This window comes from Neoarius graeffei, chromosome 2 (genome assembly GCF_027579695.1).
Source record: "Neoarius graeffei isolate fNeoGra1 chromosome 2, fNeoGra1.pri, whole genome shotgun sequence".
Lineage (NCBI taxonomy): Eukaryota > Metazoa > Chordata > Actinopteri > Siluriformes > Ariidae > Neoarius > Neoarius graeffei.
In genome coordinates this window covers 93820831-93845859 of record NC_083570.1, presented here as the reverse complement: position 1 = coordinate 93845859, position 25029 = coordinate 93820831, and the positions used below count along the sequence as shown (strand labels likewise).

The 25029-nt window shown below is 41.2% G+C and overlaps 1 protein-coding gene across 3 annotated transcripts in view; it reads right to left on the bottom strand.

Annotated features, from left to right (window-relative positions):
* enox2 (ecto-NOX disulfide-thiol exchanger 2) overlaps positions 1 to 25029 on the bottom strand; it is a 766926-nt gene that overhangs the window by 722107 nt on the left and 19790 nt on the right. Inside the window, exon 1 of one of the 3 annotated variants that reach the window (XM_060915210.1) lies at positions 23930 to 23981. The exons of the other annotated variants lie outside the window; for them this stretch is intronic. The gene's annotated coding sequence lies outside the window, so the exon portion shown is untranslated. Of the gene's footprint in view, positions 1 to 23929; positions 23982 to 25029 lie in introns of those variants that run through there. 3 annotated transcript variants of the gene reach the window in all.

Below are 25029 nucleotides of genomic sequence, written 5' to 3'. Positions count from 1 at the left end.
CTTTCATCCCAAAGCTAATTCTCTAACCATTATGCTTCCATGGATCGCTTGAGCATCAATAAAACCGTTATCTTAAGAGCGATTATGATCATATTCCTTGTTATTATTAGCAACAATGGAGTTGGTCAGTGTCATAAATGCACCGATGCCTTAAAGTGCATAACCTGGACCAAATTCGTTTTTTTTTTATATATATATGAAAGAATGTCCCTTTACACACTCATCCAGAAGGGTAATTTTGCACAAGGCCATCTGTCTACAGCAGAAAAAAATTAAATAACAAAACACATCTGGAAAAATCCCAAGGGAGTCTGGAGCCAGATTGGTGACGTCACCTGCGGAAGCGCCAGCAGGCTGTGAGAGCTTTGCACGGTTTCAGTGCACAGCCTGTGTAGACCAAGTTTAGCAGCTCGCGATTTTGCATTGAAATATGGAATTGTCACCTGAGTGCAATGTGGGAAACGATAAGTACTAATCCCATCATGATTGGTGTTGCTACACCCTCCTACGATACATCTGTTAACCATTTTAATAATCACACGATAACGTTGAAGAAATTTGCAGAAAACCACTAGATCGTTTTCTCATAAACAAACCAGCGCTGACGTAGGATTCAGAAGGAGGCGTTCCACACGCGACGTCATGAAAATCAATGTTTGACGGGAAATCCAAATGCCAAGTTTTTCCAGAGGCGGACCAATTCGCCTTAAATGGCTTGATTTCAACTGAATTTTTCTGGTATTGCACAAGGTAAAAAAATTGCACAAAATGTGACCAATATTTGACCAAAGTTTAATATAAAATAGGAGAATTGCATTGATCTTGCTCCTGAATTTACCCGTGATATGCACTTTAAATACTCTTTAAGTACATCGGGTTATCACGTTATGGACACCAACCATATCATCATGTAGCCAAGCCATAACAGGACACTGGCAGTATTTGCTGCATTGTATAAACACTAAAGGATCTGATTCGAAATGAACCAATGACAGGGAATCATGTTGTGACAGCGGGGGCGTGGTCACGCCGACAGGTAATGCATGATGAAGCTCACCTGCATCTAATTACTGGCAATTTTCTTATATGTGCCTTGTGGCAGTGGGGGCGTGGTCAAGCGTCGGTCTGCAACCGGAAGGCGGAGTCAGGGAAGGTAAGTGGCAGAATCACTACACCTGAGGTGAATTAACCTGTGTGTGTCTTCCCCAGTGACCGCGCCCTATTTAAGGAAGAGAGGGAGAGCAGAGTGGGCTCTCTCCCGAACCAGATGACTGATGTGTGTGCATATATATATATATATATATATATATATATATATATATATAGAGAGAGAGAGAGAGAGAGAGAGAGAGAGAGAGAGATTCCACGCTATATGGGTACTGAAATGGGGACATGAACTTATTTTTAAAAATTCACCTAAAACCATTTCTTTTTTTTACCATCAGGTCACAAAACATGTAATCTTTAATGAATGATATGTTAAAAGATAACTTTAATTTTCTGAGATGTAATAAAAACATATTTATATGCCAAAGTCAGAACGTAACAGAAGTGTTGTGGACATGTATATTCTCAATTTTAACAATGTAGAATTACTTTTTGAAACATAGGAAGGTGATGTTTTAGCAAATATAATTAATAAACATGTGTAGTAGAATAAACATACACATTCTTTCAATAAGATTAACATGGTATATAGCTAGATTGTAATTAATTTGTAACAGACGCGAGATGGACAATCGTAACAGAAGTAATGGAACAGACATCATTTTGGAACTCATAGGCTTGACTTTGGCATATAAATATGTTTTTATTACATCTCAGAAAATTAAAGTTATCTTTTAACATATTCATTAAAGATTACATGTTTTGTGACCTGATGGTAAAAAAAGAAATGGTTTTAGGTGAATAAGTTCATGTCCCCATTTCAGTACCCATAAGCGTGGAATCACTCTCATATTATATATATATATATATATATATATATATATATATATATATATATATATATATATATATATATATATATATGGCGTGTGGCTGGGAGAGTGCATGTTTTGCGACTGTAAAGTGCAAATAAAGAGAGTTTTCGGAACTCAGTTCTGGCCTGCCGTACTTCTGTGCTCCACCCACCCGCTCTGACCTCTACATGCGTCTTTTGTGTTCTTTCAGAGACAAAGCTGAACAGCAAGGAGAGCCGTGTGTGCGGCTGATGTGTGTGCATGCGTGTGTCTCAGTGTGAGAATTGAAAATAGAGAAGTCAAAGTGAGAAATAAACCCACGAGTTATCACAAGGCCTGCTCCCCAGCTCCTCATTTCCCTCCAAGAATGAACGAGTCTTACACATAAAAATGAATCATACGGAAGTCATGCCTTGTTATATCTATATACTCTTAAAAAAAGATCAGGGGTTCTTGAATAATTTATGCTTCTACATTTCCCCAGACAGACAAATTGGAAATTCTTTAGTGTTCTTGATGGGAATTTGTGTTACTACAAGTGTACAGTCGTATTTCACAAGACCAGAAACCAAAAAAAAAATGAAGGAAATTTAAAAAAGGATTTTACAGATTGAAGTCTTCAAGACAGTTTTTACACTCAACTGTCAGTGAGTTACAAACAGCACAAATATACGGTCAAAAAAAAAAAATCTTAACACAGCAAGTGAGAAATAAATTCGGTTAAAAGCCAAGAAACATTTCTTCACGTGGTTACTTCAAATCCTGGAGGGTTGCTGTCGCTGTCACTTCTCTCAAACTTAACTCCCAAAATTGCCCCTTTTCCACCAAATCAGTTCCAGGGCTGGTTCGGGGCCAGTGCTTAGTTTGGAACTGGGTTTTCTGTTTCCACTGACAAAGAACTGGCTCTGGGGCCAGAAAAACCGGTTCCAGGCTAGCACCAACTCTCTGCTGGGCCAGAGGAAAGAACCGCTTACGTCAGCGGGGGGGGCGGAGTTGTTAAGACCAACAACAATAACAAGACCGCGAAAGATCGACATTTTTAAGCGACGAGAAGCAGCAGCTGTACAAACGCAAAGTCATCCATTATTATTATTGTTGTTGCTGCTGTTTCCGCGTTGTTTTTGCTTCGATATCCGTGCCAAGGTTTATTCAAACGTAGCGACGTAACTGACGTATACAGCGACGTAATGACGTGGCTCCCCTTAGCACCGCGAGCTATGGAAAAGCAAACTGGTTCTCAGCTGGCTCGCAAGTTGAACGAGTTGTGAACTAGCACCAGCCCCGAACCAGCCCTGGAACTGATTTAGTGGAAAAGGGCTAAATGAGAACTGGAATTGGTCAAGCCTTCGTTATCAAGGCATCTTGGGCGAGGTTTAAAAAAAAAAGTTAAAAGATGATCAAGGCAAAAGGCTGAGAGATGTGAAACCAATTCAATCCACATCCCCAGTGATACTAATGGAACGAGGGTGAGGATTAAGGACACGGCACATAGTTTCAGATACACAGCGAGCCCCAGCAATGTAATAAATATTTTAAACAAGGCTTAGTGAAGGGTCCCCGCTACAAGGCAATCTGATATGAGCTTTTAAAGGCTGACATGCATTAGAGAATGGTTAATGTGCAGTCATTTTCCTTGACACTTTACATACGGCATTCTCCGAGGTAAGGAAGGTCAAACATACTGCACATCTTTCAGGAAAAAGCTCAGTCTCTCAATCACATTGTCCTTCAGTGAACGGTCCGAAATTTAAATGCAAAAGAAAGAAACGCGCCTATATAACGAAAGAAATAAAACTGGGTTTCGTCATGTCTCTTTTGAAGCTTATTTTACAATAGTTAGTTATTTGAGAAGAAGAAGAAGCCTTTATTTGGTCACATGTACACTCAAGCACAGCGAAATTCCTCATCTGCATTTAACCCATCTGAAGCAGTGAACACAAGTGAGCAATGAGCACATACATATGGACCCTTTTCACGTGACGTCACGACAAACGCAGCCGCCATTTTGGACGTGTACTACCAGTAGTTTACCACAGCCAGCATTGAGGAACGGCAGCAAAGAAAGTGTTTATTTTCAGCAAGACTTCCATCATGCCACTATATTGTTGTGCACCTGGATGTAGTAACCATCAACAAACAAGGCAAGGGTTATCATTTTATCGGATCCCGACGGAGAAGATGGATAGCGGCCATTAAAAAAAATTAACAGATTGGCAGCCCTCGGCATACCAGCGCTTGTGTAGTGACCACTTTGTTGGAGGTAAGACGAATAAAATTAGCCAGAAAAGGCATTACATTGCTGTTAACATTCTGTGGCGGCGAGTGCGTAACCAAATAGGCTAAAATAACCCATTGTAACCTCTTTGTTCTTCTGTAGTAGCTATTAGCTAACGACATTAGCTAGCGTTGTGTTCCTTTGCTGTTGGTAGACTGTAGGACAGATCAGAGGCAGCGTCCTACAAACAGCGCTTAATTTGAGGGGGATCAAGCCGGAGCGCGCTCCGGAACCTCGGGCGTTGGCTCCGGCAGCTATTTACACTGGATCCGGTGATCCGACACCTCTTTTGACTATGTAACAAAAAACAAACAAACAAAAAAACAAATAATTAAATAAAAAAAAAATGCAAGTTTATTTAGTGTTAATGTCTGATTTTGATATCTGCCTTGTTGGTGATTTCTCTCATGAAACGACATCCACAAAATATCTGCAGATGAACTTAATTTGCAGTGTTATTACAAAACATGCCCAGAAGCGCAGCGCCGTGCCCCCCTCCCCCCCCTTTTTTTCCGCACCGGAGCCGCTCATCCTCTGCGCTCCGGGACCTCCCACTTTACAAATTAAGCACTGCCTACAAATAAGTGTTCAAAACAAGAGGAACATGTATTTGTCTCTTAAATCCAAGCCGTTCCCTGTAATCTCTAACACTGGGTTGGAGAAAGTAACGGCAAATAGTGAGCGCACAAACCATAGAAGGTAAACTGTACACAGCGCCAGGGCAGTGTGATGGTATGTCTACTTTTAGATTGTGTTAGCTTATCAATGAACACACTCGTCACTCGATGAGTTTCACGTCTTTACGACGGATACTTAAATGTGTGTTAGGTATTATTGTTGCAGTCTAAGCAGTCATTGTAGCAGCTAGATGAGCGAGAACCGAAAGGGTCTGTGCCATAAACCGTTATTTCTGTACGGCGTTGCTAATGTGTCGTTACTGTTGTTATTTCTCCCTCTGCTCGCCCTGCAAATGCCCTACGTCGCTGGATAGCGAAGGCGTTTTCTGCATCTCGCTCCTTTTTCTTGTATGTTCTCCGTTTGTCGCCTTCCTCGCATTCAAACCAATTCGAGCCGAAGTCCGCTACATGTCCAAAATGGTGGTTGCGTTTACGAAGGTCACGTGACTGAAAAGGGTCTATACCCAAAGCAGTGGGCATGTATGCTACAGCACCCGGGGAGCAGTTGAGGGTTCGGTGGTTTGCTCAAGAGCACTTCAGCCATGATGCAGAGGGAGGGGGAAGTGCTGTTCATTCACTCAACTACCCTCACGCTGTTCCTGCCGGTCCCAGGAATCAAACCGGCGACCCTTTGGGCCCAGGCTGCTTCTCTAACCTTCAGGCCATGGCTGCCCCATTTGTTTGTACTATCATTTGTTTCAGTCCATTCGAACTGTTTCAAAATATTTTGACTACGTTTAACTTTCGAGCCTTGTGCTGTGATTTTTTTTTTTAACTCTAGAATCCTAGACTACATTACAAGCACGAGCTGGTCAGTCAAAGTATAAATGACTAGGCATGTAATAATTCACCCAATTCACTTCACAATATTGGGTACACAAGTCAATTTTCCACAATATTTTTTTGAAAAAAAAATTTAAGAAATTTGTATTACAGAAAAGTGCAATATTTATTTTCCTATCAACTTAAATAGTCCTTTTTTAAATTAAAATAAAAGTTTTCATTTTCTTAATAACCAACAATAATTATTTACTTACATTTGTAAAGGAGAGAGTAAAATATAACCCATTAACTAATTTATTTTTTTCCATTTTAATAAAATGAATTAAAAAAGTTAACCAATAGGCCTTTTCTTGATAAACTTTTATGAACATTTATACTCCCTCGATTTTCTTTATCTTTCAGCAGTCTGGAAAAATTGAGATCTGATTTCTTGTTAAATCTATTTGTACTCAATCACACAACAGGTCTTTTGCATTTGAGATCTTTTTTCCTTCTTTTTTTTTTTTTTTGCTTTCGCAACATTAGAGCTATGTTACTTCCACCTAAGGTGAAGTCACCTATATTCCCACTATTTAACCGTTATTCCACGAAATCGAGTCGTACATGAGCTGATCGCTGATGAGGCGCGTAGCACCGAGTTGGCTATAAGCCATGCATGAGATCGAATGGAATAACTTTTATTCTATCCACATTCACTGGATTTTGAGAAACAGAGCTTTTTTATTTTTTGCAAATTTGATAAATAAAAACTTTATGCAAAACACCCAAATAAATCATTTCCGCTTAGAATGTAAACAAACCAGTGAAATGAGGGTAGCAATTTGTGAAAAATGTGATAATTCTTGGAAAAAAAAAATGCATTCTTACCATCAAACACTTTTATTCCATATTTTGTTGCTTTTTTTTGTATTTTCTGGGGTTTTGTTTGAGTCGAGTTTTTATTTCGTACTCGGTTGGTTCAGCAACATGCGCCGCCATTTTGTTTTTCTCTACTCACGGTATATGAGCAGATAGCCTAGTAGTAGCGTAGCCAATCAGAGCACACGACTGCTCATATCCCGTGAATGTGGATAGACTAATATACGTTATCCCTCTGCTGTCTAAACAACACAATTACAGCCAAGAAAAATTAAGAGATTATGCATCCCGATAATCGTTTCGATTCAAACCTTCATAAATTTGTACCGAGATTTATCGTCAGGGCAGCACGGTGGTGTAGTGGTTAGCGCTGTCGCCTCACAGCAAGAAGGGCCTTTCTGTGCGGAGTTTGCATGTTCTCCCCGTGTCCGCGTGGGTTTCCTCCGGGTGCTCCGGTTTCCCCCACAGTCCAAAGACATGCAGGTTAGGTTAACTGGTGACTCTAAATTGACCGTAGGTGTGAATGTGAGTGTGAATGGTTGTCTGTGTCTATGTGTCAGCCCTGTGATGACCTGGCGACTTGTCCAGGGTGTACCCCGCCTTTCGCCCGTAGTCAGCTGGGATAGGCTCCAGCTTGCCTGCGACCCTGTAGAACAGGATAAAGCGGCTAGAGGTAATGAGATGAGATGAGATTTATCGTCACACACTATATCAGGACTTTTCAAAGTGTGGGGCGCGCCTCCCCTAGGGGGCACCAGAGTTCTTCGGGGGCGCAACGTGAGGAAAAATAAACCAGAATAAGTTACTATTGCGGACATTTAGCGAACTTCAGCTAGCCTTTGCCAGAGACAAAATGGATCGATTTTTAGTACCTAAAGCTACAGTGAGTGAGGAGACAGAGTCTGGGCCAAGCAAAAAAAGAAGTAAGCATGACTACGATTATTTAAAGTTTGGATTTTCATGGACTGGATCTGAAGATGCTCCACTGCCACAGTGTGTTGTCTGCCAAGAGGTGCTAGCTAACGATGCTATGAGATGTTTAAAATGTGTAAAACAAGATGTTAAAAAAAAAGCACAGATGTTTAAAATGTGCAAAAGAAAAAAATAAAAATGTGTACAACAACCATTTTTTTTTTAAATACGAATGGAACATTAAGTATAGCAACAACAAAAATTGTAAGGGGGGGGGGGGGGGGGGGGGCGCTGTTGTTTATTTGCTATCTGAGGGGGGGCTGACTCTCCCACACTTTGAACACCCCTGCACTATATCATTACATACCTATAAAATGGCACAATCTTGATACGTCCCATTAGTCATACAGACTAGGAGTGTAGTGATGACATTTTTTTCCAGACTGAATATGAGGACATGTTTTTTTGGTACTTTGATAAAGAAATGAGTAACCTACTTGGTATTAAATCATCAAGGATGGGACAGAACATTATTTCACTCGCTTTATGTTTCGCTGGTTTAAACAGCAACCATTAAAAGCGCAACTACACTACTAGCTAGCTGATCTTAAAGGACCCACGGTAGTCCGGGAGCCAAAGGCCCAAATTTGGCTGAACCTGGCTTCTTCGGTTAAAGTTTTTTTTTTTGCTGTTTGTTGTTGTCCAGAGAGGGTGCCCGGTGATATCCCTTGGGCAATTCCGGATATTGGCCCTTTATTGTTGGATGTGCTGCAGTCATAGCCTAAATTCTGACATTTTGACATTCTGCACCTTATGTTCACCAAAGTCTATATATCATACTTATTTTTGTGTTTGTTAACATAATAGGATGAGTTTAAGGCCTGGGGGTGGGGTTCCAGCCATGGTTGGGGGTGTGGCCATGCAATTGGGGGCGGGGCTTATACCAAAAAGCCCTTTATTACTCTATTACTTTGGTTGTTAATGCGAGCCTTAAATTATTAGGCATACACTCCATTGTCATCCTTGTGTTTACTTCTGCAGGGGCATATGAGGGACACAATTAGCTAATTCAAGCCAACTTGTGTAGCTATCTTGCTAACTCTGTCAATCACACTGCCCCCAAAAGATCACAGCACGCATAAGCTAAGCAGAGAAACTATTTGACTGTAATCATGAAAGAGCAGTGACATGTACTCACTGCTCACCAGTGAACTAGACCCATAGTTTCACAACACTGGCTAGCACACCCCACTCTCACCTAGTAAATGCTAGTCACTGATTTTTTTAAGCTAATACATTAAGCTAATAAATTGCTTATTTTAACGATATTGACTGTTGAAATAGTAATGTCCCTGGTTCCCTAGTAAAATTCAGGGCATTGTCCCCGATTATCATCTCAAAAGTCCACTCGCTGATGAGGCCGTTATTCCACGAAATCGAGTCGTACATGAGCTGATCGCTGATGAGGCGCGTAGCACCGAGTTGGCTATAAGCCATGCATGAGATCGAATGGAATAACTTTTATTCTATCCACATTCACTGGATTTTGAGAAACAGAGCTTTTTTTATTTTTTGCAAATTTGATAAATAAAAACTTTATGCAAAACACCCAAATAAATCATTTCCGCTTAGAATGTAAACAAACCAGTGAAATGAGGGTAGCAATTTGTGAAAAATGTGATAATTCTTGGAAAAAAAAATGCATTCTTACCATCAAACACTTTTATTCCATATTTTGTTGCTTTTTTTTTGTATTTTCTGGGGTTTTGTTTGAGTCGAGTTTTTATTTCGTACTCGGTTGGTTCAGCAACATGCGCCACCATTTTGTTTTTCTCTACTTACGGTATATGAGCAGATAGCCTAGTAGTAGCGTAGCCAATCAGAGCACACGACTGCTCATATCCCGTGAATGTGGATAGACTAATATACGTTATCCCTCTGCTGTCTAAACAACACAATTACAGCCAAGAAAAATTAAGAGATTATGCAGCCTGATAATCGTTTCGATTCAAACCTTCATAAATTTGTACCGAGATTTATCGTCAGGGCGGCACGGTGGTGTAGTGGTTAGCGCTGTCGCCTCACAGCAAGAAGGGCCTTTCTGTGTGGAGTTTGCATGTTCTCCCCGTGTCCGCGTGGGTTTCCTCCGGGTGCTCCGGTTTCCCCCACAGTCCAAAGACATGCAGGTTAGGTTAACTGGTGACTCTAAATTGACCGTAGGTGTGAATGTGAGTGTGAATGGTTGTCTGTGTCTATGTGTCAGCCCTGTGATGACCTGGCGACTTGTCCAGGGTGTACCCCGCCTTTCGCCCGTAGTCAGCTGGGATAGGCTCCAGCTTGCCTGCAACCCTGTAGAACAGGATAAAGCGGCTACAGATAATGAGATGAGAATTCTTTAATGCATTCTGCAAAAAGCACATGGACCAAACCAAACCAAGTGTTAACCTTACCCTCACCCCCACTCCAAACCACACTGCTTGTGGACTGAGAGTCATGTGCACTAGCCAGTCCACTGACTAGCACGACTTTTAAAACGTTGGGCAGTAAGGTTTCCTTAAGCTAATACATTAAGCTAATAGATTGCTTATTTTTACGATATTGACTGTTGAAATAGTAATGTTCCTGGTTCCCTAGTAAAATTCAGGGCATTGTCCCCGATTCACCCCCACTCCAAACCACACTGCTCTTCCACTGACTAGCACGACTTTTAAAACTTTGGGGAGTAAGGTTTACTTAACATTCTCCTCTGTACTAGCTGGCATCCAGTACATAAGCATATTTTTACAGACACTAAGCAATGGCAAAGGGTTTAGAGGGTTTTTTTTTTTTTTTCATCTGAACTCTTAGTTCTTTCCTTAAATAGTTTTTGTGTTTTGTGTGTGTGTTTGCATACTGTATGTAATTATTTTACATAATTATTGCTCATTAGTGTGTGTGCATGTGTATGTGTGTGCGTGTGCATGCATGCATGCACGTACATGCTTTATGTACTGTAGTTCTTGTATCAAAATTGTTAATTTTGCAAATTTATGAAAGGGTCAATTACACGTTTGACTAATTTGAATGACAGTAAAGCGTGAATACTGTACAGCCAATTTGGTTAATTGAAAATCAGTATCTTTTGCTATTCTTGTGTGTGCGCATGCTGTATATGCCACTTTGCATGCTTGATATATTGCATACTGTAGTTTTACATAGTGGATCACTGGTGTGAATGTATATGGTGGCAACTTTTGAGCTGGGCGGGCAATCCATACAGTGGGTGGGAATCCAGAGGGGGGGGGCGTGGGGATCATCTCCCTTGCTGACGTAGTAAAGGGAAGAGCCTATCAACGCGCCATTTTGACGCGCCATTCTCAAATGTTGACAAAGGGTGGGCATAGTTTGGTTTACACATTATGACATTTCTAGCCACTGGGGTGACTTAAGAAGGTCAGAGGAACTCATTTTAACGTTAAAAAACCTCAGAAAGTGAAAATTTCATGCCATGGGACCTTTAAATTAAGTGCATTCAACTAGTGACATTTACCTTGTATCGAGTCGGCTGCAGTGGAGAGGAGCATTTTTTTGGTGAAGAAAAACGCTTCTCTAAATTTGTCAACATTTTGTTTTCATCATGTTGGAACCCCTTCATTCTTCACGACCGATATCGGCTGATCGTCAAGAACACCACGTTCGATACGAGATGTTATTTTTCCATGCCTAGCATTGGCTGTGGACATTTTCTTCACACCTAGCCTGCATTACTGCTGTCGAATGAACCGCGAATCATCGCGTGCGAGTCCATGTCAGTAGTTAAACCAAACTCCATTAGTTACTCTCCGGCATGATCTAAATGCAAGCATCTACAAGGATTTACTACAGTGAGATACAAAGTGGCATAATATGTTCATTTAGCTTCTTTTCCCTATTCAACGTTAAACACATTGTATATCCTAACCCTGACAGATTACACTACAGTAAAAGAAATGTACTTCATTAAAAGTAGATCAAAAGATCAGCTTGAAAGCAGTGTAAGATGGAGAATAAAGCCTCCTGCTGTGCTTACAAAGATAGCAGGGAAGCGTACAACTCCTGGAAGAAGATTGCAAACACTGTCAGTTTCATTGCTCTGAAAGTGTGTGGAGTATGGGGATCAGGGCCAATGGTGGATTATATCGGATAGGAGTATAGTCTGGATACCAATATTAACCTTAAAAACAACAAAGATTTGGCACACAGGTATGATCCAGTGCAATGTTTTATGTTCAGAATTGGTGGGAAATTTGTAAGCATACCGTATGCCATATATCCACTCAGATGCATCAAAAGTCACAGACTTCGTCAAAGGCTGAATGGCAGATTCTACCGTAACTGGATCCATTAACCACTTGCCCACAAAATAAGAAATTTTTCTTGTCCTTTTTTCAGTGAGGTAATATTTTCAAGATTGAAAATATGGTATTTGGTCTCCTAAAACAGCATGCCATTTAAAAATACACGGAGTATATCAATAAAAGATTTTTAAAGAATAAAGTTCTATTTCTTTGACATATCTGACAGACATAACTCCCATTTTAAAAATCCCTTTCATTATCCCTGTTCCTATCGTCAGTGAATTTCTGTCAGATGACCTGACGATAGACTCAGCCATTATGGATCTTTGGTAGTTATCGTGTGGAAGCAGGCTTTATCATTTTTGGGTGTCAACAGATAGAGATTAACAGCGAAAAAACTATTTCGTTCACAACGAGAAGCCCACAGTTATTTTTAAAAAATGCTATCGTCAGTCTGTCAGTCAAATGCACCTGACGATAGCAAAATTCAAGCCCTCACCACGCACATGTTGACTGACGCAAAGAGGAAATTCTACTGCGCATGATTTTTGTGACAGCAGACATTTACTTCCGGGCAAGACGTGGAGTTCTGACAGCTAGATTTCATCAAATAAATCAAGATAAGATTTTCAGTCAGCTATCCTGACGATAGAAATTTTTGACGATAGAAACATTGAGAATATATTTGTGCATTCGTATTTAAATTTTTCTGGAGGAAAACTATCGTAAGTTGAGATAAATCAGAGCCACTTGCGACCCTTTCAGCCGACAGGCCATTTCAATGTGTTATTTCCCCGCGAAAGTGACACAGTCGTGTCTATCGTCACTGTTCTGACAATTATTGTTGATATTTCAATTTTGAAAATAAATTCTCTTTTTTATTTCAATATTTTATTTTATTATTTGGTTCTAGTGATGAGGTATTTAATATTATTACTAAATTTGTCAGATTAATAATGTAAGAAACAGTTTTGTTGCTATGAGTGTCTGTCAGCATATGATGGTAGACGTTAGTTTGTCTGTCAGATTTTGATGATAGAAACCGATGTGTTTCTATTGCCATTTAGCATGTCTGTCATGTCAGGCTTTTATTAATTAGTTACCAGGACTACTGTCCTAAAATTTACTGTGAATGTCCAAGACCCCAAATGCTACTAGAAAAACTTAATAGAATGATCAAAATAATCAATTCAGCAATTTAAGGAGATGGGACTTAACTGGCCTCTGTTATGGTAGAATCCGCCTGATGGCCTGACAGTGATTCAGGGTTGTTTTACAATCAGGGTACGCAAGCTAAAAATCACATTTAACACTTATTATCTTCAATATCAAAAGGCTTGACTAGATAAACTTGGCTGTTTATTGTAGCCCTGTGATAGCTCTATTTACCATGAAAAAAAAAAATTGGTGATAACGTTATTTTTGGTGAATGTATGGCAATATAAGTCATATTTAGCAAAATTACTCGTGTCATTTAGAAAAAGTGCTTTTTTGACCACAGGTAGCTCCAAAAGGGATGCACTTAAATCATTCTTTATACCATAAAACAAATATTTGCTTCCATATCATTGGAAACATAGTTAAGTTTTAATGTTGAATGCCAGTAAGTTTTCAGACTATTTTGATCAAATTAGTATGTAATTGTGTCAAAAAAATGTCCTCTCCGAGACAGCTCATTTATGTCAGAAAACCGAATCCAGGGACACATGTCTGCCCGGGGGCATTTTGAGTTGTTGACAGATTCAGAAAGTACAGTTTCTAAGCTTTCCAATGATGCCTTCCATGTGGAGATCTGACAATATTTGAAGAATGTGTGGCCTTTTGAAAGTGTATACTTCTTAAAACAGGAAGGAGAAAATCGCCCTCAAAGTTTTCCATCTCAGCTACTCTGGGTGTAGGGCGGGCACATAATGCTGCTCATTTGCATGACATTAAGGAAAGCCCTACCCCCTACGAGCTAGCACGATACTACTTTCATGTAAACAAATCACCACGTCAATTTTCCTTCCATGCAAAGTATGCCCAACACAATTATGAAGTACAAAAATAAGTATACTTTAACGTTTTGTGGTTGAAAAATTACTCACACCGTAAGAAAGAAAGATAGCACGATGATGACACAACACTAGTTTCACGTAAAGCCTCGGTCACAACCGGCCGTACCGTGCTCCTACGGCCGGTCTACATGCAAAAAACGCAAGAAACGCACGAGAGCGCGCGTGTGATGTGCTGATTTTCGAGCCGCAGACCGGCCGCAGAGGTTCTTTGTCATGTCAAACAAACTCTATGGGCGCTTACGTTATTTTCAGGTTGCAAGACAAACTTACGGCCAACGTGCGTCTTTCTCCGTGGAAAAAAAAACAAAACAAAAAAAAACGCAGCGATTTGGGAAACGCCAAAAATCGCACGGCCAAAAAATCGTACGTCCGGTTGTGACCGAGGCTTAACCAAACCACAACACTCTCCGTTACATGCAAAAATAACCACACAGCCTTAGATTAATAAACTCACCCCATCAGAAAGAGAAACGGCGCCTTGCACACACCAATGCCTCCGATGGAATGTAATCCTAGAACGGTCCGTGTATCATCCGATCATTCAAGTATTCCATTCAATCTGGAAAACGAGGTTGTGGGTTTTTTTGCTAGAAATGGTGATCTCCGATGTAAATACCATGTGTCTGTTTGCTTCGCGGTGTGTCAGCTCCTCTGCGCTCTGTTTAGCTTGCTCATTCCATAGTGAAATTACACGCCTGTATGCAGCTTAAGTAGCCATGAGCTCAGCTCGTATCATACAGCTGATTCGCGAAAAAAAAAAAAACCCAAAAGACTTAAATCATCATGTGAATGGCCCATATGGTAATTTACCCACACACCCCAGCAGGCTACAGTCCTGACAAAAACGAGACAATTTGCAACAAAAAAAAATGTATGCTTTTCCAACAAAACAATCTATTATCTGAAATACTGATTGCATTCTTCAAGATCTCAACTTGCACATGATGGAAAAAAACAAAAATCACAAATTTGGAAAAAAAGATGCTTCTTTTGCGATTATCTCGGATTCGTTTCGGCCGACATGTGTCCCTGGATTCGGTGAGGGGTCACATTTTTCAATATAAAATAACATATCTAAAATGATTATTTTCATCCTAAAATGTGGTCAGGATATTGGGACATAAATATTAGAGACAACTAACACAAAGCTTGCAGCCTTATATTTAAAAGCACTATGGAAGTAGTGGATTCTGAATTGTCAAAAAAAAAAAGTCCTCTCCGAGAATCACTTAATTTCTCCCAGCCCTGCTTAAAGCTACACGTAATCTTCTAGCAGATTACACAAAACTACCATACACATATGTCAAAAAATTACCTGAAATCTGTTCTTTAACTTGTCCTTCACTTAAAAACTGGTACAAGAACCAGTTTGAATCAATTTGAATTTTGGGCCCCTGTGACACAAACTTTGTACCCTGATTGTAAAACAACCCTTCAGCTAGTGAGACAGCCAAGAGAAGAAGTTCATTCTACCACCAGGACAGAATCTGGAGTTTTGATGAACGTCGTCCTGGTATCTTGAAGGATGTTGGATCCAATTGAGCCATCAAAGGAAGCATGATGCAGTGCAAGGTTTGATCAGTCTTTTCAAACAAGTGGGGGTTCAATGGTGGGGGTCCAAGCATCAGCGTTTGTAAATCTGATGTATGCTGGTACAGATAACCAGTAGAGGGAATGCAGCACTGGGATAATGGAAGGCTAGGAAAAAAGATAGAAAACAAGCTGTGTAGCTGCATTCTGGATCAGCTGCAGGTGTTTGATGGTGCACAGGGGAAGACCTGGCAGGAGTTAGCTGCAGTAAGCCGATCTTTAAGGGACTCGACAAGCATCCAAGTAGCAAGATAGCACAGCGGATAGAAATGGCTGGATTTTCCTATGGTTGTAAAACAAAAACCTAAATGATAGTCATTTTGCAATATAACGAGAGACGGAAAGTCAGTCGTCTATAACTACACTAAAGTTGTGTGCATTGTCAGATGGTGTGATCTGCGAGCTCTCCAGAAAGATGACAAGATTCTGAGGTAGTGAGACGGAGGTGCATCTCAAAAGACATACACAGTTCTGTCTTGCTGGAATTTCAAGACTTGGGTGATGAGCTGCCATCTATGATGACATATCTCAGCATGGCTGAGAGATGTGAGCTGAAACATGAATGTCTGAGGGATAAAAAGGCAGGATATTACTAGGGATGTGCACAGGTAGTCGAGTATTCGTGCCATTTGAGTACTCAAATACTGAAATCACCTTCAAGATCCACCTGATGTCTAAAGAATTTAAAATAATAATAAAATTTAAAGGGCGGCACGGTGGTGTAGTGGTTAGCGCTGTCGCCTCACAGCAAGAAGGTCCGGGTTCGAGCCCCGTGGCCGGCGAGGGCCTTTCTGTGTGGAGTTTGCATGTTCTCCCCGTGTCCGCGTGGGTTTCCTCCGGGTGCTCCGGTTTCCCCCACAGTCCAAAGACATGCAGGTTAGGTTAACTGGTGACTCTAAATTGAGCGTAGGTGTGAACGTGAGTGTGAATGGTTGTCTGTGTCTATGTGTCAGCCCTGTGATGACCTGGCGACTTGTCCAGGGTGTACCCCGCCTTTCGCCCGTAGTCAGCTGGGATAGGCTCCAGCTTGCCTGCGACCCTGTAGAAGGATAAAGCGACTAGAGATAATGAGATGAGATAAAATTTTTAAAAAACCCACACACTTCTGGCACCATTTTGATGCAGACAGCAGCACTGTCATGGTGGACAAGTCAAAGTGCACATTGGGACACACAGAAAAAAGTTGGGTGTTTCCCCCTTCAGTGCATGCAACACTACAGACAGCAGTCTGAAATATTGACCTGACCTTCAGTGAAGCTCCTGCTCAGAGTTCAAGGCTTCTTTCGATTATTCCTCCAAATTATCTTAATCAAACAGATTAAACAAAAGTTTAATTACAGTGGAAAATTAAACATGATTATGCCACAATAAAGATGGCATCCCCTCTCCTAGCAATAGACCATATATCATTCATTATCTCTTATGGATATTTGAATAATAAAATTAATGGAAGGGACATCCTGAACCCTTCTCACAGTGGGTATAGATGGACTATAGAAGAACCCTTAGTACTGAGCAGGGCTTTACATTAGCACCCGCCAAATGCAGGTAAAATTCGGCTTTGGCGGGTAACAACTTTAGTCTCACTAGCCACTTTGGCGGGTGGTTTATTCTGTGGTATGACAATATATTTTAATTGTAGTTTTCTCGGAAGGCATCTGATATAATAAACACATTGCAATGTAATATTATGCGCCTACAACTCCCATGGGCACCTGCATAAACATTGACATGTTAGAATTATTTAGAACGTTCGTTAACGTCTCAGATAAAAATCAGTGATACAGTAACCTGTGGTTAATGAACGAAGCAACAAAAGTTTCTGACGACTGACAAGCGCACTATGTGGCGGCATATAGCTGGAGTTTCAAACCCTGCTGCTCAGGAAAAAAGGGGCAGAGATGAGCAGGGCCGGACGGAGCAGCATTTTAAAATCACAGAGGTCCGTGATGCGCAAAGCGCGCGCCGAAAAACGTTCGACATATTTAAATGAGAGGGTGAATTACACATCACACAAGAGATCTATTCCTGAAATTACTTTTAAATGGTGTTTGAACTGAATATCGTCAGTTTTGAAAAAAAAATCATGTATGTGGCAAGAGTAAGAATAATTTAAGCTTGTTTAATGGTTTGATCTGGCCCAAGTAATGAGGACAAAAGATACCCTAACCATGTAGCCTATGTAACTCAGCTACATTAATAATCTGGCATCCATTACACCTACACACAAAAATTCTGGGGGGAAAAAAAAAAATAATAATCAGTATACACCACCATGCTTTAGGTAAAAGTTATCCAAGGCAAACATAAGCTGAAACTTTCTACTCTATTGCTTTGCCTTATTGAATGATTTATTTTTAAAAAATCGCAAACAAGGCAGGCTACAACTGTGCTGCTTCGAAAATGTAAATTTAACAGCTTGATGAAAGTGCACTGATGGTTACCATGGAAACCCCATGTCTCCTGCACTGCGTTCCTCCCCTGAGTCGCGTGTGCGCTCATTCGCTTTTGTGTTCTTGGTCTCAGAGCCACGCGCACGAAACAGACACAGAAGACAGAATCAACGTTTAACATCATTAACAATGCACTTTTTACAGAGACGTTTTAATGTTATTCTTTATTTATCAAGTTGAATATTTAGCGTACAAATGTATTTTCAGCTCTTAAAAATGACCGAGGTCCGGACCGCGGGGGCCTCAGAGCTGGCTGCGGCCATGGAGATGAACAAGACTCTAATAGGAAGATAAGACAGTTCAATGGCAAATGGAAGTTAGGGCGAGATTGACTAGTTCATAGCAAAACCGAAAATACCCTGTACTGCGAAGACTGTAGAAAGTGTGGCAAAGACAGGCACCAGTAATTTTAAACTCGAAACTACAACCCCGATTCCAAAAAAGTTGGGACAAAGTACAAATTGTAAATAAAAACGGAATGCAATGATGTGGAAGTTTCAAAATTCCATATTTTATTCAGAATAGAACATAGATGACATATCAAATGTTTAAACTGAGAAAATGTATCTTTTAAAGAGAAAAATTAGGTGATTTTAAATTTCGTGACAATAACACATCTCAAAAAAGTTGGGACAAGGCCATGTTTACCACTGTGAGACATCCCCTTTTCTCTTTACAACAGTCTGTAAACGTCTGGGGACTGAGGAGACAAGTTGCTCAAGTTTAGGGATAGGAATGTTAACCCATTCTTGTCTAATGTAGGATTCTAGCTGCTCAACTGTCTTAGGTCTTTTTTGTCATCTCTTCCGTTTTATGATGCGCCAAATGTTTTCTATGGGTGAAAGATCTGGACTGCAGGCTGGCCAGTTCAGTACCCGGACCCTTCTTCTACGCAGCCATGATGCTGTAATTGACACAGTATGTGGTTTGGCATTGTCATGTTGGAAAATGCAAGGTCTTCCCTGAAAGAGACGTCGTCTGGATGGGAGCATATGTTGCTCTAGAACCTGGATATACCTTTCAGCATCGATGGTGTCTTTCCAGATGTGTAAGCTGCCCATGCCACACACACTAATGCAGCCCCATACCATCAGAGATGCAGGCTTCTGAACTGAGCACTGATAACAACTTGGGTCGTCCTTCTCCTCTTTAGTCCGAATGACATGGCGTCCCTGATTTCCATAAAGAACTTCACATTTTGATTCGTCTGACCACAGAACAGTTTTCCACTTTGCCACAGTCCATTTTAAAGGAGCCTTGGCCCAGAGAAGACGTCTGCGCTTCTGGATCATGTTTAGATGCGGCTTCTTCTTTGAACTATAGAGTTTTAGCTGGCAACGGCGGATGGCACGGTGAATTGTGTTCACAGATAATGTTCTCTGGAAATATTCCTGAGCCCATTTTGTGATTTCCAATACAGAAGCATGCCTGTATGTGATGCAGTGCCGTCTAAGGGCCCGAAGATCACGGGCACCCAGTATGGTTTTCCGGCCTTGACCCTTACGCACAGAGATTCTTCCAGATTCTCTGAATCTTTTGATGATATTATGCACTGTAGATGATGATATGTTCAAACTCTTTGCAATTTTACACTGTCGAACTCCTTTCTGATATTGCTCCACTATTTGTCGGTGCAGAATTAGGGGGATTGGTGATCCTCTTCCCATCTTTACTTCTGAGAGCTGCTGCCACTCCAAGATGCTCTTTTTATACCCAGTCATGTTAATGACCTATTGCCAATTGACCTAATGAGTTGCAGTTTGGTCCTCCAGCTGTTCCTTTTTTGTACCTTTAACTTTTCCAGCCTCTTATTGCCCCTGTCCCAACTTTTTTGAGATGTGTTGCTGTCATGAAATTTCAAATGAGCCAATATTTGGCATGAAATTTCAAAATGTCTCACTTTCGACATTTGATATGTTGTCTATGTTCTATTGTGAATACAATATCAGTTTTTGAGATTTGTAAATTATTGCATTCCGTTTTTTTTTTACAATTTGTACTTTGTCCCAACTTTTTTGGAATTGGGGTTGTATAAAAGGACCACGAAAAATAAAATGCACACATTGGTACTATAACATCAAAACAGGCGAAGACGGCTAGTTCACTCAGGACAGCATTGCTTTCAGTCCCTGGCTGTCATGAAGTCGGCTGAGCTGGAGAGGATGGAGCTGCTGTTTAGAAACGTTCACGCAATTGGAAAGAAGTTGATCTCGCCCCAGCTATCAACTTATGGCCTGCTGGAAGCCTCAGGTCACGAAGACCATTTTTCATGGACCATTCAGACTCATCTGATGATGAATGTCTCATCTCATTATCTCTAACCGCTTTATCCTGTTCTACAGGGTCGCAGGCAAGCTGGAGCCTATCCCAGCTGACTACGGGCGAAAGGCGGGGTACACCCTGGACAAGTCGCCAGGTCATCACAGGGCTGACACATAGACACAGACAACCATTCACACTCACATTCACACCTACGGTCAATTTAGAGTCACCAGTTAACCTAACCTGCATGTCTTTGGACTGTGGGGGAAACCGGAGCACCCGGAGGAAACCCACGCGGACACGGGGAGAACATGCAAACTCCGCAAAGAAAGGCCCTCGCCGGCCACGGGGCTCGAACCCAGACCTTCTTGCTGTGAGGCGACAGCGCTAACCACTACACCACCGTGCCGCCCTAGATAATACATAATATGCATAATAATACTTGATAATACACAATACTTGCATATCAAAACATCAAATGTTTTTCAATGATAAATGTTTTGAATTGGACTTTTAATATTAGAATTAGTTCATTTGTACTGAATGTTATTTTTCATGTTATGCGATATTTCATATTGTAAGGGGCTTGAATTTGAGTTCGATAAACAGAATATTCTGTTTATATTTTTGTCTGAACTGGTTGCATGTTTTCATATAGGGAGCTACCTTAACAGCACTGAATACTTGAGTGCTACTGTAGAGATACATTATACGCTGCCATTCATAATTAAATTTACATCTTCTGAACTTTAACGCATCATGGTGAAGAAAAAACTGCAATTTCCTGGCAACAAAATTATGGCTAGCGAAAAGGCTGAATGGCTAGTGACTTGGGAAAACCACTAGCCACAGTGGCCGGTGAGCAAAAAAGTTAATGTAAAGCCCTGGTACTGAGCCTTGTTGGACACCACAGGAGAGTCTGTTTTGAGTTGATATGGATACCACTGTCCCTCCAGAAAATAAGCAAAATCACTGTCATGCCATGCTAATTCTAAAGCTTATGAGGATGGACAGGGGCATCTTGTGATTAAACATGTCAAAGGCTGTAAAATGGTCAACAAATATCACAACTGAGGACAGTCTCATTGATCCAGTCGCTACATGCCCCAATACACAATCCTCCTCGGTTTTCTTTTCCTACAAGTTATGACATGGAAAAAATCCCCCAAGCTGTGATTCATGAATGGTCCACTCCATATACAATCTGTCAGTCTCCATTTGACAACAAAAACAATAAAAGGTTTCCCAAATCAACATTTCAGCAACTTCAAGTCAATATTAGTGTCCCCTGCTGCCGATTTTCTGAATCAAGCTGAAAAGTTCGTCTACTCCGCCGGTACCACCATGATTGAAAAATCGCGATTGCATTCCTGCACGCTGATTGGCCAAAGCTCAAAATGGTGTTCGTGAACCTTACGTGCTGTGCTATTTTACCTACAGACTTTGTGCACTACTTGTTTAATTTCCAACCCTTCCATACCATGACACAGTGTGTTGTGAGCCTTTAGTCCCGTTTTTCTCACTCACTTTGACAGTTCACATTCAAAAACATTGGTGCGTGGTTTCTTACAGACGAATTCAATGTCACTCACCTTTCAACCAATCAGCACGCACCAATGCATCATGTGATTTCCAAAATAGCAGCGCTGGCAGAGTAGACTGGGAGTTTTCTTCCTTGTTGGAGGACCAAAAAAAAAAACAACATGTTGGGCCGAGTAATCTTTATTGATTCATGATCAAAATTAGGTTGGTAGACCGGCCGTGGAGTGAGCAGTTTACGAAATACATGACTTCTAACACGGGATCCCCAAGCTCTGGGATTTTTCTGTCATAACGTGTAGGAAGAGAAGACCAAGGAGGATTGTGTATCGGGGCATGTAGCGACTGTGGTTGATCAAGCAGCATTATTAAGCCTCTCAGCAACAGCTATTAAAAAAAAATCCACAATCTTATAATGTAGCAAACACTTCAGTACCTCCTACCTTACTAGATTCAAGAGAACTTTGTCAATATGTCCATATACACAAGTATACAGTGCATTAAAATACAGTTTCCCTCAGGCTCCCCATGGCGCATTTATAGAGAAAATAAAACATTACAAAACAAGGTATATAATTAACTAACGCTATCCAAGTAGACATTTAGCTATTCAAGTACAATAAACATAAATGCCAAGACAAAGACAGGTGCAAAGTGACATTGTGCATTTGTGTACAAATGTATTTTTGCACAAAAATGAACAAGAGAATGAAGGTTCAGTTTGAAGAGTTCAAGTTTTGCCAGGCATTACAACAAGACAAGACAAGTGCAAAGTAACCATTGTGCATGTGTGCAAATGGGCAGTGTAGTGCAAATGGATGAAAAACTGTAGTTTCAGTTTGAACTATCAGTTCTTTGGGGGTAACAGGGAGTTGAGGACTCTGCCTACCTGGGGGAAGAAGCTGTTGCAGTGTCTCTCAGTGACAGGTTGGATACTATGGCGCCTTCTACTAGACAGCAGGAAGGAGAATAGTGTACGCGAAGGGTGGGACTTGTCCTGCACTATGTTGTTGGCATAGCGGACAATGAGCTCCTTATAGAGTTGGGTGGGAGAGGAACCCCAATGATCCTCTCTGCCATCCTTACTATTTGCTGCAGGGACTTTTGTTCAGCAACGTTGTAGTTTCCGAACCAGACAGGGATGTAACAGCAGAGAACACTCTCAAATGGTCCCTCGGTAGAAGCAGGGTTTCCCATACATAGACCATTGTGTGGCGCAGCACCACACAATGGATTCCTATTGCCACACAATCAGACTCGCAATTTTGAAAAAAAAAAAAAAAATTTCCGTTGCGTATCGGTCCGTTCATTCATAGTAGGGATCGACCGATATGTTTTTTTCAGGGCCGATACCGATTATGGAATTGGGATGCCGATAACCGATATGTGCAACCGATAAATGTAAACATTATAATTCACATGAAATTAAACATAGCACACACTGACAAAGACCTTCATATCCATGAAATGTATGTTTAATTGTAAAATTGAACATGAAATTTTGTGCAGGGAGATGCCAGCAGCATTTGTACAATAAAGTCAAACATTAGTTAGAATAAAATGAGAAATAAAATAATAAAATAAATATTCACCAATAAAAAAATAAAGTCACTCCCTACTATATTACAGCTCACCATTTTCAGTGGAAAATAAATGAAAATACACTCTGGATTCTTTTACACTAAGAACTAAGTAAGACTTACCAACTTCAAGTAGTTTTTAAATAACAAACCAAGTGTAGGGAGCTGCCTGCAGCATTTTTTTAAAAGTAAAATCAAACATACAGTAAAGTAGGCTATCACTCCCTATCAGGAGCGGCTGCTCCTTTAAGAGTATATCGCTTTCCGAATCAGAAGTGCTAGCGAGGAGAATCACTTGCGCAAGAATTATAAATACTAGTCACACCTGGCGTGTTTAAATGTTCAAACAGCGCTTTATAAAGTTGCCTTGACCACCTCTCTGTATGGCTGTCATTCTACTGTTCGAGTAGAACTACTGACACATTCACAACGTTTCCAGACGGGGATTTAAAAATGACTGCAGCCTACGTTATGCTGTTTCAGCGAGACTAGTTGGTTGTAGGCTAATTCAAGTGCTTCCTTCCGTAAGCTAAGTTTGCCTGGCTACACAGATGCAAATGGACAATTTTAATGAGTAGTAGATGAAGAATGTAAACATATAATGATGTTGTGCTTTCGCAACTTGTGTGTTTGTGACTTATTGCGGCAAAAGCAGCGTGTCCTTACCTTGATACGGGCGCCTTGAAACAGTTCAGAGTGTTTAGCTGCGCATGTTGATTGGCTATATCTCTTGTGCCAAACAAATCAGATGTTGTGGTGGGCGGGACCGTGTTCTTGAACTCAGAGAGGCGAGTGCAGGAAAGGATGTGCAGTGACGGTCGCGTTAGGAACGAAATGGCTGCAAAAAGGCATGTTATCGGCATATCGGTAGAAATTATGGCCGATACCGATAACCCTAAAAATGCAGAATATCGGCCCGATATATCGGCCAGGCCGATTATCGGTCGACCCCTAATTCATAGTGCTCGTTCTTCTCGTTCACACACACACCCATACACACACAGAGAGAGAGAGAGAGAGAGAGAGAGAGAGACAGAGAGAGACGGAGAGGCGTGTACACAGGCCTGCCGTTGCGCATATACCCGGACTGCAAGTAGGCCTGCTAGGTTAATTAAAAATAACGCAGCCTTCCCGATTCGCCTTCTGACCCCTTATTTTAAAAGGTAGCCTACGTTGTGCTCGTGATGAGCTTTATCATAGCCTTCTTGGCTTACAGGAAACGGACATCCCTGAGTCAGGCTATAAACCAATTTTGATGCATACAGTAGCAGCTGGGCGGCACGGTGGTGTAGTGGTTAGCGCTGTCGCCTCACAGCCAGAAGGTCCTGGGTTCAAGCCCCGGGGCCGGCGAGGGCCTTTCTGTGTGGAGTTTGCATGTTCTCCCCGTGTTCGCGTGGGTTTCCTCCGGGTGCTCCGGTTTCCCCCCACAGTCCAAAGACATGCAGGTTAGGTTAACTGGTGACTCTAAACTAACCGTAGGTGTGAATGTGAGTGTGAATGGTTGTCTGTGTCTATGTGTCAGCCCTGTGATGACCTGGCGACTTGTCCAGGGTGTACCCCGCCTTTCGCCCGTAGTCAGCTGGGATAGGCTCCAGCTTGCCTGCGACCCTGTAGAAGGATAAAGCGGCTAGAGATAATGAGATGAGACGAGACAGTAGCAGCTTGACGCAAGGAACCGGCCTTATTGCATTATCCCGTTTATCCCGCTTCAGCATTCATGCAAGTTATTAATAATGGCTTGATATTCACAATAAATAAGGATTTCC